Genomic DNA, 15,880 nt, shown 5'->3' on the forward strand with positions numbered 1-15,880 from the left:
AAGCCACTATCCGCCTAGGCCAGCCCTTGGAGAAGGGACAGGAGAGGAGAGATGATGTAAACTCTCCTACCCTAAAGTAGTCTACTAAAGACTCTCTTTGGTAAGAAAGTGTGGGTGAGTGGAAGAGACACATTGGCCCCTTAATACACAACTCCACAGTAGGGAGAAGGGTCTATTATTTGCCCTGGGTTTGACCACAAGCTCTTCCACAGCAGTTTTATGCCCCAGTGTGAATTTCAGAACACTCTGGTGACACATACCATTTGTGGAGATGCCCAAGGGTGGGGCTGGTGACCCTAACACTAAAATACTTCGCTGAAAATGAAGCAACAGATGCCACATCTGCTTCCTGAATGTCAGCTTCCCCGCCTGCCTAAGCAACCCAAAGGACTTCATTGCCAAAAGCCACAGATGAATTCTCTTCTCAAACCAGTTCATATATCGTGGACCCAGAAAATGAACTTCTTTCTCCCTGTCTCCTTCAGGGGGTGCATTATTGCATCCACAAATCAGAAGGTAGAGTACTGCATGCATGACTTTAGACAGCCCAGAAGTCCATGTGTAAAAAGAAACTGGCTGTAAAAAAAGGTTAAAAAAATTCACAAATTTCATTACTCATGAAGGAACATGAGAAGCAGTGTGGCCTAGTTGATAGAGCATTGGCCTGGAAGTCATCAGTTCCCAAAGTGCTGGGTTCTAATCCTGACTCTACCCCTTGTCTGCTGTGTGATCTTGGGCACACCATTTAACTTCTCTGTGCCTCAGTTTCTCATTTGCAAACTGGGCATTAGAATAGTGAGCCCCATGTGTGACAAGGACTAAGTCCAACTTGATTAGCTTGTATCTATCCCAATGCTAGTACAATGCCTGGCACATAGTAAATGTTTATATGCAATAAAAAAATAGTGACAAAAATTAAAATCTCAATGATCATAAACAACCACATACACACACACACGGAGGACATATGACACCCTTCTTCACCTTGTTCAGTCCTTCCTTCTAGTTCCATCTCCTCTGATAAAATGTCATAAAATACCATCAGAATTTCCATTTTTCTTTTCACTTGCCATTAAAATGCTTTGATGACTCAAACCCACCGGCTTTGCCTTGAACTTAGAGATTTCAGCTTTCATTTTCCCATTGTCACAGCAGGAATATTTCAAAACCATTCAGTAGGGCCAGCAACTGGTCTGAGAGCAGGGTTATGGGCATTACCAGCCATAACTCACATTAAGAAGAAGGTGGGAATGCAATTAAGTGACGTAGAGCTGTCTGAGAAGACAGCAATTGCAGGCAATAGCGAATGAGAGAATAATTGTACTGTACTGTGGGTTGGTCTCCTGCCAAGAACTTGTGGTGACATAGCAAGGTCAAATTTTATTGAAAACAGAGATCTGTTCAAAAGCTACAGTACCAGATGGTGCATGCCAAGGGTGACAGCATATTAAGGGGGTTTTTATGCACATAACATTGGGTGGATTCTTTCCAAAGTAATGGAAGTGTTAAAATGGAAGGGTCACCAAAGGAGGCCACTCTTGTTGGGGAGTATATTCCCAAAGTGCTGGTTGAGACTTGTTTGTTTGAAGGACTGGAGCCAGGCCAGGTGAAGAGCAGAGCTCAGTCTATGATTAAGCACAGATCGTGTTGAAGGCAGTAGATATACTGTCTTGAAGTGGTGTGGTCTACTGAAAGAGCACAGGACTGATAGTCAGGAGACTGAGTTCTAACCCCAGCTCTGTCGCATGCTTATGTTTGACCTTAGGTAAGTCCTAAACTTCTTGATGCTTCAATTTCCCCATCTGTTAACTGGGGGTTAAATACCTGTTCTCTCTTCCCACAGGAGTCAGGGAGAGATTGTATTGTATTTACCCCAGCGCTTAGCACAATACTTGCAAGGTTAAGTAAATGCTTAAACAAAATACCACAACTATTATTATTGTTATTATTATTCATGTTTGAACTACAATGGTGAGGTCTGGCTGAAAGTATTCAGTCGAGGGTGGTAGTTCTTTCTGCCCATGTACATGTCAGTACGTAGAGAAGCAGCATGGCCTGGTGGCTAGAGCATGGGCTGGGAAGTCAGAAGGACCTGGGGACCGGCTATGCCACTTGTCTGCTGTGTGACCTTGGGCTTGTCATACATGTCTCTGGGCCTCAGTTACTTCACCTTTAAATTGGGGATGAAAACTCTGAGCCCTATGTGGGACAGGGACTGTGTCCAACCTGATTCACTTCTATCTACCATAGTGCTTAGTACAATGCCTGGCACATAGTAAGTGCTGAACAAATACCATTTTTTTAAAAAAAGTATAATTTTCTAGGCTACTTCATTAGCTGTTTGTGATTGTTGGCTGTGTTTTCAGTTCTGCCTCTTGTCAATATCATCCACAAGACTTTACTCTAAATTCCTTCCGATCTCAATTTGCCATATGCCAGGATAACCAACCAGTCACCCTTATCTTTCAGCATCTCTGCTATATCATTTGAGTTTATGCTTCACTTTAATGTTAAAATGCCACTTACCCCCTTGCTAGAGATCCCCTATTTTAGCTCAAACATCAGTTGCTTGGGAATTCTTCCATCTATTCTCAAGTTCTATTTAGGAAAGTCAGGTTTTGCTATGCTTTGTTCTGATACTTTGGGCTCTGCTATCAACTTATGCCTCTGCTCTGAACACAGGTACTTAAAAAATATTGCGGGTATTCACACTATAGGCTTCATGGAAGGAATTATATACTTCATGATCTTGCCTTATCGATGATATTTATTGCGTGCTTGCTATGTGCAAAGCACTGTACCAAGTTCTTGGGAGAGTACAATATGAAAGAGTTAGCAGACATGTTTCCTGCCCACAACAAGCTTATGGTATCAATTCATGCTAGTGATACAGTTGCTTGGGAGGTTGACTATGGCAATTGAACGAGATCCAAGCATTGGCAGCCAACCAGAAAGTTATACGGTATTTGTTAAATGCTTACTACGTGCCAGGCACTGAACTAAACAGTAGGGTAGATACAGATTAATCTGGTTTGATACAGTCCCTGTCCCTCACAGGGCTCACAGTCTTAACTTCCATTTTACAAATGAGGTAACTGAGGCACAGAGAAGTTAAGTAATTTGCTGGAGGTCAGATAGCAGACAAGTGGCAAAGCGAGGATTAGAACCCAGGTCCTTCTGACTCCCAAGCCCATGCTCTATCCTCTAGGCCATGCTGCTTCTCTATATTGCTTGAGAGGCTTTCATTTTGGCCAGGAACATGGTGCAGTCTTGTTACCACATTCTATCAGCCTCCCAAAAGACATAATTTGGTTTTCTACTTGTTTCTCTAGATTTTCAACAATGAATAATGTTCTGGCTGTAAGACAGGATTCAATAGCTGATAAACATAGTTGGTTAAATTAATCAATCAGTGGCATTTGAGTGCTTACAGTGTGCAGAACACTGTACTAAGCACTTGAGAGAGTACAACACAATTACCAGAAATGTTTCCTGCCTATAATACGCTTACCCTCCCAGGTGCAGCTTAATTCATAACTTCAGACTCCCTGAAGGTGTCTTCTTAGTTCATGGTTCTCTGCTCTTTCTGAAAAATTCTTCATAATTGTTTGCAATGTCTTCACACTTCCAAGTCTAGTCATAATCATATAGCATGTTCCATATGATTCTCTAAAGAACTTCAAACGATGCTTGTAATATCTTGAGTTGGAACAATTTCCTGGCAGACTGAAAGAATGTTCCAATATCAATTTCCTGGTTCTTTTTGCATCTTTAAAACAGAAGGATAAAATGTATAAGGCTGGATCAGTTATTCACTACTGCTTTTAAACAAGGTGTTTAGCAGAAAATCTCAGGAGTTGAATGACCTTGAGCATCACTTAGGTCAGATCAGCCCTAAACCAAAAGCCCAGTATTTCTTAAAAATGACTTTTGGGGGCTAAACTTTGTAAACCAATCGTGACCTTAATTTTTATTTTAAAATGAAAAGGACTGCAATAGTTACAGAATTAGGTCATTGTTGAAGCTGACTGAATTGGTTTCTATGTCAAAATATTGGCTTTTTTAAAGATGGAAAAATTTGAAGTCACAGTTCTTTACTGGTATAGACTAGGAAAAGATTTAATTACTGGCAGAAAATTCTAGCCAGAACCCATAATGCTAGTTGACCCTGTGCATTTTGGCTAAAACACTTAACGAATTAACAACATTCTTTGATGTAGTCAGACTACGTGAACCCGTGTCACGGAGAAAAATGGCTCATGTGCATCCTTGCGTTGCTGGGATGGGTGAAAACTAACTACCGCATCAGTTACCCACAGTGTGACGTTTTGTAAGAACACAGCCCTTATGTTTTGGAAGTACTGGGTGTACCATATGTCAGCTCCTTGGTCTTCCAAGCGCTCGAGAGAGCGCTCTGCACACAGTCAGAGCCCGGTTGATGCTATTGGTATACTGGCATAGCCTGGTGTCCACCACCCTCTTTCTTTTTAGCCTCCCAGGCCAAATCATTACACAAAGAACAGACATCGAGTGAGATCTGGGGACTTGTTTGCTATATATGGTACATTGGAAAATGGAAATACATTGGAAAACCCACTCTGCCATTGACTATGTATCAACAAGTTTTCCTTGCAAGGATATCTTGCACTGGGAAACATTTTGGTCATTTCCTACAATATAGGATTTATTCTAAAGGTTACTGACTCCCACAGTAACCCAGTGGTGTTTTTACAGAATGCAGCCTCAACTGGGCAGGTCTCTTTTCCTCAACCCGTAGTCTTTGAAAAAAGCCAAGAGTTTGGGGCAAAGTGACAGATACCAGTTGAAGAATTTAGCTCTGAGAAATGAATGCATGCACAACGTGAGCATATCTCTTAGTTGTCTCCTTGGAGAGAGTTACGTATGCCCTCGAGAACAATGTAGAAAATAGTTCAACAGTTTTGAAGCATGAAGTATGTTGAAGCAACACTTTAGTTTTCAAATTTCCATTAACTGGTCGCTGCATGTGTATGTGTGTGGGGGGGGGGGGGTGGGGGGGACGGGACAGATTGTCTACTTAGCAACAGCATTATGTCTCTTTATTCATCTAAATCACAGAGCAGCAAACAAATTGATTCACACTGTGCAGAGGATGAAAGGTATTATTCTAAAACACTGGGACCAAATGGTGGATTCTTCATGAGAAACTTTCATACAACTTTTTTTCCTGTTCCCCTTCAGGGAAGGGATTATATCTACCAACAATAGTGGACTCTCCAAAGCACTTAGAGCAGTGCTCTGCACACAGTAAGCACTCAAGAAATACCACTGATGGACTGATTCCAGTGTGAACATAGGTGTTTTCCTTCCAGTGAGCTCTTTGATAAAACACACAATTGTGAGTCAATGACGATAAAGGAATTCCCACTGTGTTAATGAGCAGCAGTGATTCCATCACTTTAAAAAATGTAAACCTATTGCCAGTTTCACCTTTGCAAATAACAAGAGGAAAATCAAAAGTGATTGAGAATATCAACTTCCTCAACCTCTATCTCAATCAACTTGCAGGTTTGTTTGCTTTTTTAAAATTTCAATAACTACATAAGTAGTATTGAATTTCGCACTTATCTGTGTTAAAGCGATTTTTAAGGACTTTTTCCTCTTTACTTTGAAGAGTATAAAAGACAAGTACAATTCTGAATTTAGATTTTGATCATTTTTAAGAGGGTTGTTGCTTATTTAACACTGTAAGAGGAGTGCCTTTTATGCTGCATTATTTCACAAAACAATCTGAAACATATTACTGTTTATTTAGATTAATAGTGTCAACTACATTACTGTTTCTTTTGAATATGAAAACCTAAAATCAGGATGGGGATCGTTGTTAAAATTTAGAAGTGTCTGTTACTAGGCAGGGTTAGGGATGTCAACTTCAATTAAGCACAACTCTAAAATATGCTTTCACAATTAATGTTGAGAAATAGCTCATCAGCTGATTTGAGACTGAATAAAAATGGTAGAATTTGAAGTATAAAGGAACATTTGGTATATCATTAGATCTCAATGAAATCTGATGAAGATATTTACAAGATTCTTTAGACATTTTTCCAAGATAATTACTAGGGAATATTATTACTATCTCTCTTAAATGCCAGAATAAAAAAAAAACTATATCTGGTTAAAAAAGTCTTATTTTAAAATTTTAAATCACACTCCATTTGGCGGCTTTGCTATGCCAAGACAGAAAGAATGTTAAAAAGACTTCAATGAGAGGAGAAGAAAAACATGTTGATTTTCAGCAAAACCACTGGCTCCCTCAGGAGTAACAGTAAAAAAGAAGACTGCTAAAGGAGTGTGCTTAATACAGTGCTCTTCAAAATAGTAGACACTCAATAAATACAATCGATTGAATGAGATGGGGCAGTTTTTCAGAGGCGGGACTGTTGGCTACACTGCAACTGCTAAACTACACAGTTCAGAGTACTCTTTAAACATTTGATATTCACCTCAACCTCAGCCCCACAGCATTTACATATACATTCACGATTTATTTTGTCTGTCTCCGCTCTAGACTGTAAGTTCCTTGTAAATAGGGAATATGTCTACCAACTCTGGTGTACTGTACTCTCTCAAGCACTTAGTATAGTACTCTGCATAGAGTAAACACTCAATAAAAACCATTGATTGACAAGTTTTAAATGGAGAAAATTATAGGAAGTTGGCAGAAGACTTGTAAGTGATTAGGAGCTAGGGAAAATAATTACAAATTCAAGCTTTCCAAATATCATGGTTGCATTTTCAATTCTCTTATGTTTTCACAACTGATATCTTGTGGCAGTTTACTTGTTTTGTTTTATGGCATTTGTTAAGCGCTTACTATAGTCCAGGCATTGTACTAAGGACTGGGATAGACACAAGCTAATGAAGTTGGCTACATGGGGTTCATGGTCTTAATTCCCATTTTACAGATGAGTTAACTGAAACACAGAGAAGGTAAGTGACTTGTCCAAGGTCACACGGCAGACAAGTGGTAGAGCCAGGATTAGAACCAAGATGTTTCTGACTCCCAGTTCTGTGCTCTATCCACTATGCCACACAGCTTCTCAATGCTTACAATTTTCCCATCTCTCAGAGCAGAAATATGATTTGCTCCTCTTGATTTTTAGGATGATTGCAATACAATAGTGCAACCATTACTTACGTTAACTAGACATGATCGCAAAGTGAGGTAGTTTCCAGGAAACAAAATGATAGTGCTTTGTTTTTATATTACTAATTTAATTTGAGAACATCAGAGCACCTTAGAGATACTAATTCATTAGCACACAGGACTCTGGGGTGAGAGAGACAACTATTATTCACTGCATTTGGAAGTACAGAAACTAAGGTACAAAGAGACTAAAACACTATCAAAGACACACAGAAAGATGAATGAGCTGAGAGCAAAGATCTTCTGACTCCCAGTATATTCCTCAGTGGGCTTACTGCTTATGAGGGAATTTTAGACCTTCAACTCAATACACTTCCCAGTGTATATTTTACGGTGACCCACGTGATTCTCAACTAGAAGGGTTCACACAGGGATCGTACCTACCAACCGTATAGTACTCTCCCAAATGCTTAGTACAGTGCCTTGCACCTAGTAAGCCCTCAATAAGTACGCTTGATGATTGAGCAATCTCTACCTGGAACTACATGATTTATGATTTCTCTACTTAGTGGGAAGCATTATAGCCTAGTGGAAAGAGCACGGGCCTAGGAGTTAGACAGCCTGGATTCTCATACAGGCTCCAACACTTGTCTGTTGTGTGACCCTGGGCAAGTCATTTAACTTTGTGTCTCAGTTTCTTCATATGAAAAATAGGGACTAAAAACCTATTTTCCCTCCTATTTGGACTGTGAGCACCACTGGGACAGGGATTCTGTCTGACCTGATTATCTTGTAGCTACCCCAGCATTTAGTACAGTGCTTGGCACAGAGTAAGTGCTTAACAAATACCTCTGTGAATATTATTACAATGAATAAGTTGTTCCAACTTGTAAATAGAATCATTCTTTTGACCAGCTTCTACTTTGCTTCTCCACTCTTTCCCTTTAGATAGTTATGTTCCCCTCATTTGAAAGGCTGGTTTTCTGCTGAACTTCTTTTGAAATACTTCTAGAATTTTTAGAGCCACCAGAGTTCTGCTTTAAAACTGTAACAATTAAAGCAGTGCTCTATTGAAAGACAATTATCATTTGAAATAAAACATTTCCCTTACAACATTTTCATTCTGCTGTAGCAGCTCACAAGCAAAGCAACACAGGATATGGGATTTGATTTTGTAACATAAGAAGGCTCTACTTTGACACCTCTCAATTTTGTAACAATGGCAGAAATTGGGGCAAAGTAAATTTGTGGGTTGAAGAAATGATGAGATGGAATTAGGGCTCTTCTATTGGAGGCATTTCAGGAGCTCTAATCCCATGAGGGAGCCATAGGAGGCGAAGACTGAGTTTAGCTTCAACCCAACTAAAATTGACTTTTTGCTGAGGTGACTCAGCCCCCCACCTGTTAGATCTTCTTGATCTGGGGGCTGGGCAGATTTGGCCAGTGCAAAGGGCTACTATGAGATTAATTCTAGATCTGAATTCCGGTCCTCATTCTCATCACACTTAAACATCTAGATTTCTCATTGACTACTCTTCATTTCTTTCTGCCTCTGCTCTCATTTCTACCACAAATTTGTGTTCCCTGTTCCTTTTGAATAAACTTGCTCTTGATTCTGCTCACTGTGGGCAGGGAATGTGTCTACAAACTCTGTTATAGTGTACTCTCCCAAGTGCTTAGTATAGTGCTCTGCGCACGGTAAACACTCAATAAATACCAGTGATTAATTTTCTTCCCACTGGAGCACTTTTTACTCAATTTGCTAATCCATCTCCCTTCTTCCCCTTCAAAGCCCATTTTAAAAGCCACTTTTTCCAAGAGGCAATCCCTTATTATTCCCCATATCATCATGGTTATACCATCCTATCAGTCACCTCTGGACTCTATGTACACTTACTTCTTCATTTATTTTAGTTGATTTATCATTTGTTTCTACTCAAGCACTCTTTTAACTATGCTTTTTTGACAATGTATGCCTCTTTGCCTTTCCCATTAAACTGTAAGCTTTTGGAAGGTAACAAATCTTCTGTACGCCTCTCTAATTCCAACTACAATATGCTGCACACACTATAATAATGATTAATGATGATGACAACTTACATTGCACCATTAATTTATCTTTCAAAGGCACCTATCAATGTGATAGACAAACTCTCTAGTCTTTTCTTTTACTTAAGAAAATCTTCACACTGGAATAAAATAATTAACATCACACAAAAGCACTTGGCAGACCCACTTATAATCTAAATCCCCTTTGTCATATTTGTAGGTGCTCTCTTTCTGATTAGAGTTTATCTTCTGCCAACCAAGCATCCCTAATTCTCTGAGGCATTTTAAGTTTCTAATTATTTATATAGTCCAAAAATGTCCAAGGCAATTTGCCCAATATTTGAAAATTAAGCTGTTATTGCTAAGTCTAAACCAGAGGGTCCAAGTGATCTGCAATTCATTTGAGAAAGAGATGCTTCCATGAGTTGAGAAAGAAAAGAATTCCATATTTTAAATCTCTGCATGTGAAATTGTCCATCTTCTGATTCCTATCACATTCTGCACAGATGCAGTGACTGGGAAGAAGCCTCACTTGCATGTCCAAATGGCGAGTTTGGTTTTTTGTGGGGGGCTTAATGATATTTGTTAAGCACTTACTATGTGTCAGCACTGTATTAAGCGCTGGGGTAGATACAAGCTAATCAGGTTTGACACAGTCCATGTCCCACATGGGGTCACAGTTAATGCCCATTTTACAGATGAGGTAACTGGGGCCCACAGACGAGAAGTGACTTACCCAAGGTCACATAGCAGATTGGTGGTGGAGCAGGGGTTAGATCCGAGCACTTATATTAATGTCTGTCTCCCCCCTCGAGACTGTAAACTCGTTTTGGGCAGGGAATGAGTCTGTTTATTGTTACACTGTACTCTCCCAAGTGCTTAGTACAGTACTTTGCACACAGTAAGTGCTCAGTAAATACAACTGAATGATGAATGAATGAAGGTCTGTCTAACTCCCAGGTCCAGCGGATAGAGATACACTAGGCCATGATGTTTCTCAAATTGTCTGAAAGTTGCTCGTGACAAATGTACTTAGACTGTGAACTCCCACGTGGGACAGGGTCTGTGTCTAACTTCATTATCTTGTATCTACCCCAGGGCTTATAGTGCCTGGAAGTGCTTAAGGAGTACCATAAAAAAAATGCAAGCCAAAAATCTAGGTGTGGGAACTGCCATTCTGTGATGACAGTGTAAAGGGACACAGGTTGTCACACATTTTGAAAGAATTTGCATTTCTCTTTGGCAAATTATGGGACCTGAGGGAAAGTGGGAAGAGAGCCAAGCAATAGAATTTCATGTATAGATGTAATAATTTTCAGCTCATACTAGACAGTATCCTTTCTTTACAAAAACTGAGCAGAAAATGAAGTACACTAGATTAAATCAGATCTAATTTTTCACTGTTCCCTAAGTGATGTAGTGGGACATGGGAAGAATACTTGTCTTTTGACTCTTGGTCCAAGGGATTGACAACAGTTTTGCAGTGGAGTGCCAGGTTAGTGCCAGTGTTGTCTCAGCACTGTGAGCAATCCCATCCCCCCTCCTGCCACCAATGACCCTGCCCTTCCACCCAGATCCTTAACTGGGCTCCTGCCACCTGGGAGAGGCAGCTGTGGAAGAGAGACTGGGAGATGCTGGGCGGGGATGGGGTGGCACCTAATGCTCCAAGGATGCCAACATAGGCAGAGGCTCAGCAGCATCAGACTAAAGATCAGCTTTCCAAGCCACCTAATTGCCAGCCTCTAGCATTACCAACCCCTGCATGAGGTCACTTTGCACTCCATCTTGACATGGTGTAGCTGAAATCATCTCAACGCCTCCTCAGGCACAAACATAGGGAAAAAGAAAGGAAGAGGGGGAAAAAGAACCTGTTCTAAAAAAACACTGTGGAGATGGAGTTTGGGGATATGGAAAAGTAAGACTGTCAAGATGTGCATGTGTGTGTGAGTGTATATGTGTATGCAGGTGTACATTTAAGAAACAACCCTTCCACCACCCCTAGATTTTCTATCCAAGGTATGCATTTTAAAGCTAGCCAGTCAAAACTCACATCAATTCCAAAGACCTGGAAGAAAGACAAAAAGGATCCACTGTGGCAGAATTCTGACTTTTCATAAATTGTAAAATTAAAGATCTACTAGGAGCTGTAGCATTTTAACTTGTAAAAGCCATGTATATTTCCTGAATTTCCCCAAATGCTCACATTCAAGAAAGCAGTTATATACCAGCCATATTCATTAAGCGGGTAAAGGTACCTGCAAAGAACTAAATGTGTCACATCTTTAAAAATCAAATAATGAAATGTGCATTTCTAGGGCTCTGAGCCACAAGGTAAGTCTGTTCATTAAGCCTGATGGGAAACAGCTTTTCCAGAATGGTACAGTGAACCATGGTCCCCAATGCAACCATCAAAGTAAATGATTAAATCGACATCAGCCAACTGCTACAAACAAACAGAGCCATTGTAATAAAGCTTTACCACAGGAGCCCTGTCTCCTGCTTTAAAAACAAGAGTCTCTGCTTGGCTGGGCATTCATTTCTGAATAACAAAAAAGCCAAGCTGAGCTGTTTATTTAGCAGCTACTGAGATTCCACTAATGCAGCACCCTAGGAGCCCCACCTAGCATGACCTTGGGGGAAATCCTGGTGGCACCAAGGGCAGAGGTGTTGTTTGTTTCAAGCTGCTTCTGGGCCTCGACTAAGGTTTCAGACTCGGGTCCCGCCCCTTCCCATTTCTGTATGAAAGAGGGCCAGAGTATATGGTCTTGGAATGCGTCTCTTGCATCTGTTGTCCTAGCAGGAACCAGAGTCTGTGTATGGTGCTGGGCAATATAATCAACAACTCTGCTTGGTTCTCGGTCCTGAAGTCTTAGGCCTGAAGCTCTTTGCCCCACTTGGTGAGAAGCTCCAATTACTTCCAAAGTGCTTAATGTAGCACACTGCATCTAGTGGGTGCCCAATAAATGCCATTATTCCTGCTGTACAGAGGGAAGAGGGTGTCATGGAGAGAGGGGTCCATGGTTCTACCCTGACAGAGTAGCAGCAGGTACAGTGGTTGGAAACCCTGTGAAAAATGGCAAACAGGGAGCTGGGATGGGCTTCAGCCTGGATCTGGCTGAACCTTGGGCATGTCGTTTCAACTCTCTGTGCCTCAGTTTCCTCATCTGTAAAATGGGGATTGAGTCTGTGAACCCCAAGTGGGACAGGTACTGTGTCCAACCCGATTTGCTTGTTTCCACACCAGTGCTTAGAACAGTCCCTGGCACATAGTAAGCCCTTAACAAATACCATTATTATCATCTGGGTTGGGGGATGGTGGAGACAGGGAGGTGATTCAACTTTCACATGAATAGTCAGAAACTTCCAGAAAGAGAAGAAGTTGTACTGAATCGGATCCAAACCACAGCTTGAAAAAGCATCAAAAACATCTAGCGTAAGAATTCCGCAATTCAGGAATCTCTTTCCCAAAGCACTAAAAAAAAGCTTAAGCTGCGAGCTAAAGGAAGAGCACTCTTAGGAACTCTTACCCTTTTGTATTTGCATAGCTTTGAAAAGGCTCATGGACTGCAAGCGAAGAGGGATGGCACTATCCTGGAAAGGCCAGTGGTATGTTTTCAGAAATGTTAAATAATTAAGAAGCAGCCAGCTTGTTGGTGCCACAGTGGGCAGTGTGTGAGGGGAGGGGTCCACTGTCTTTGCCAGCATTATATTTAAAATAATGGAAAAGTAGTTGAGTGACTCCAGATTGAGACAGTCCTATTAACACAGTGAATACCACTGGGGACATTTATGACAAAATTAGATAGGGTTAAAACCTCTAAAAAAATCCATGAAAAAAGCAAAAACAAATAGAAGAATAGTCCATGGTATTGGCTTTACCGAGCTCAACATGCCTATCAGAACTAAACTCAGAAGTACTCCCTAAAAACTATAGGTAGATTCCTGGCAAGTACTATATAAAATGAAACAACTTAAGGTGAATTCTAATTTCCCACAAGACTGAACTATAAAAGGGGTCTTTCATTTAAATAATAACACTGGTATTTATTAAGCATTTATTATGTGCCTGGCCCTGTCCTAAGCAACTGGGTAGATGCAAAATAATCAGATTGGATCCAATCTCTGTCCCAAATGTCTTCCCTAAAATAGGAAGCGAGCAGATATTGAATCCCCATTTTACAGTTGAGAAAACAGGCACAGAGAAGTTAACCGACTGGCCCAAAGTCACACAGCAAGTGACTGGGAGAGTCAGAATTAGAACCCAGGTCTTGTGACTCCCAGTTCGGTCCTGTGCTCTTTCCACAGGTCTCCATTGCCTCCCCTCCCTTAAAATGAATCACCACCACACGGACACACAGACGCCACATATAACCCCTTGTTGTGCGCTTGAGAATAATGGGATTTTCTACCCTTTTGTTTGGAGTTAGTTGTAATTTGCGATTAAACTTAAGTAAAGCATTCCAAAATTAAGCCCGGGTAGCCCCCAGCTGGCTGACTGGCCAAATCGTTGCCTGGCTAGCCGGCTGCTTTGCTGACAGGTTGGTTTCCCGGCTAGCTGACCTCTGCTTCTACTCCAAAAAGATTTTCCCCGGCTAGCCTTCTAGCAGAACACGGATTGTTCTCTATTGTTAAAACAGTAAGGAAACAACGGGGAGCCCTTCCATGTAGGGACTAATCTCTCCCCCAGTTGTAAGGCTGAGCTTTTGCTGTCCAACAGCAGCAGATCCATTAACATTTCAAAGCAATATTTCAGCAAAGCAAGGGAACATGTGGCAACTTCTCCAAACTCTGAGGGGTGTTCTTAAAGCAAATTCAAATTTATCCAATTCAAAATCGGATGAAAATGTCATTCATGATTTGCATGTTTTTTAGTACTAAGTTTAGTCAGCTGGAATTATTTTTTTAAGTTCTATCCTATTCAACCTATTGAAATGATGGATATACCTTCTGATAGAAATTATGTGTTTTCATTAACTATTCTTGCTTAGTTATTCTTCCCAGAAGCGGCTCTTTTTCCTAATGTATGCTCAGCATATGGCAAAGACATAGGCTGCAGAAAATAAATTTCTGTCGTACAGACTGGAGGCATACAGCTGTACGACTGGAATAGCATGAACAATGCGACCTTCAATCTCAGTGAATGTCACGAAGTGAAGACTCTTTGGAGGTGGTGATAGGTCTTGTTTTTTGATGGTCCATGAAGATTGGCACCATAAATATTGGAACTGAAGAATGAGCGAATGATGTACTCAAAGTTAGCAGCAAATACGTCTTCTGGGGGCAAGTGAATTGGTAACAAGTTCAGCAATAACCAGTGGACCAGAGGGTAACACTAACTCTTGCTTTTTTTTAATGGTAATTGTGAAGCACTTACTATGTGCCATCACTGTACTAAGCACTGAGGTAGATACGAGCTAATCAGGTTGGACATGGTTCATGCCCCACCATCGGGCTCAAGGTCAATCCCCATTTTGCAGATGAGGAAACTGAGGCACAGAGAAGTGACTTGTCCAAAGGCACACATCAGGCTAGTGGCAGAGCCAGGATTAAAGCCTGGGTCCTTCTGGCTCACAGCACCTTGCTCTGTCCATTTCGCCATGCTGCTTCTCAAGGTGCCTTACTTAAAACAACAACAGAAAAATCCCCAGCAGTTTTAATAGCCCAACTCCACTTAGTGGATTGGTGATAGTGCTAATAAACTAGGAATATTTTAAATTCAGGCTGATGCTTCCAAAGATCCTAGGCCTAATTCCAGCAACACAGCACTAAAAAAAGTGTATCATAGATCAATCAATCAATGGTCTTCCTTAAACACTTATTGTGCCAGAGCACTTGTACCAAGTGGTTGGGAGAGTACCAACAGTCATTAATCTTGCCACTAACTTCACCCAAGCACACAGGCCTAGCAGAGAGAGTTTTGGGCCTTCCCATTCCCTTTCTTCGGCCAGCCTGTTACTGCCCTGGGTAACCAAAGGACAATCTCAGAGTCCTGGGAGACTAATGCAAAGGTGAGGTGGGAGCAACATAGCCTAGTGGGAGCCAGGAGTCCTGGGTTCTAAACCTGACTCCACCAGTTGCCTGCTGTGAGCCCTTGGGCAAGTCGCTTAACTTCTCTGTGTCTCAGTTCCCTTAACTGCAAAACAGGGATTCAGTACATGTCTGAATTCATGGGATTCAGTCTTCCTACTTAGACTGTGAATCTCAGTGAGAACAAAGATTGGGTCCAGCCTGATTAACTTGCATCTACCCCAGCACTTAGAACAGTGCCTGACCCATAGGAAATAATAAATACTGTTGTATAAAAAAAGAACATGGAGACAATAGCTTGACAACTGACAATTGGACATGCTCCCAAGGGAATTTCATGATTTTTTTGACTCGAGCAGGTCTGCCAAATGCTAAAGAAATATGAATTTTCCTAGAAAATTAGTTACCAGAATGTGGATGCAGAGATATGAACAATGTAATATCAAATAAAAAATTCAAAATAATGCTTTAATGTTGCAGTGGATCCAGTTGTTCAATGTCCCAATGGTTCATTTTTAATAAAGTCACATCTTGATGGAAATATTGCTTATGTAAAAGTTCTGTGAGCTAATGAACAAAAAATAAAGAAGGTCTAGGGGCCAGAGCAGAAATCCAGGATCTCCAAAAGGGAGCTGAGAGATTGTACTTAGAGACAAAAATAATTGAAACAAGAAG

General features: G+C 40.9%; 1 protein-coding gene across 3 annotated transcripts in view; it reads right to left on the bottom strand.

The window, feature by feature from the left end:
- CCDC148 (coiled-coil domain containing 148) overlaps positions 1-15,880 on the bottom strand; it is a 130,084-nt gene that overhangs the window by 102,620 nt on the left and 11,584 nt on the right. The window contains exon 2 of one of the 3 annotated variants that reach the window (XM_029071514.2): positions 3,512-3,769. The exons of the other annotated variants lie outside the window; for them this stretch is intronic. The gene's annotated coding sequence lies outside the window, so the exon portion shown is untranslated. The remainder of the gene's footprint in view (positions 1-3,511; positions 3,770-15,880) is intronic. 3 annotated transcript variants of the gene reach the window in all.

The sequence above is a fragment of the Ornithorhynchus anatinus genome, chromosome 9 (genome assembly GCF_004115215.2).
Source record: "Ornithorhynchus anatinus isolate Pmale09 chromosome 9, mOrnAna1.pri.v4, whole genome shotgun sequence".
NCBI lineage: Eukaryota > Metazoa > Chordata > Mammalia > Monotremata > Ornithorhynchidae > Ornithorhynchus > Ornithorhynchus anatinus.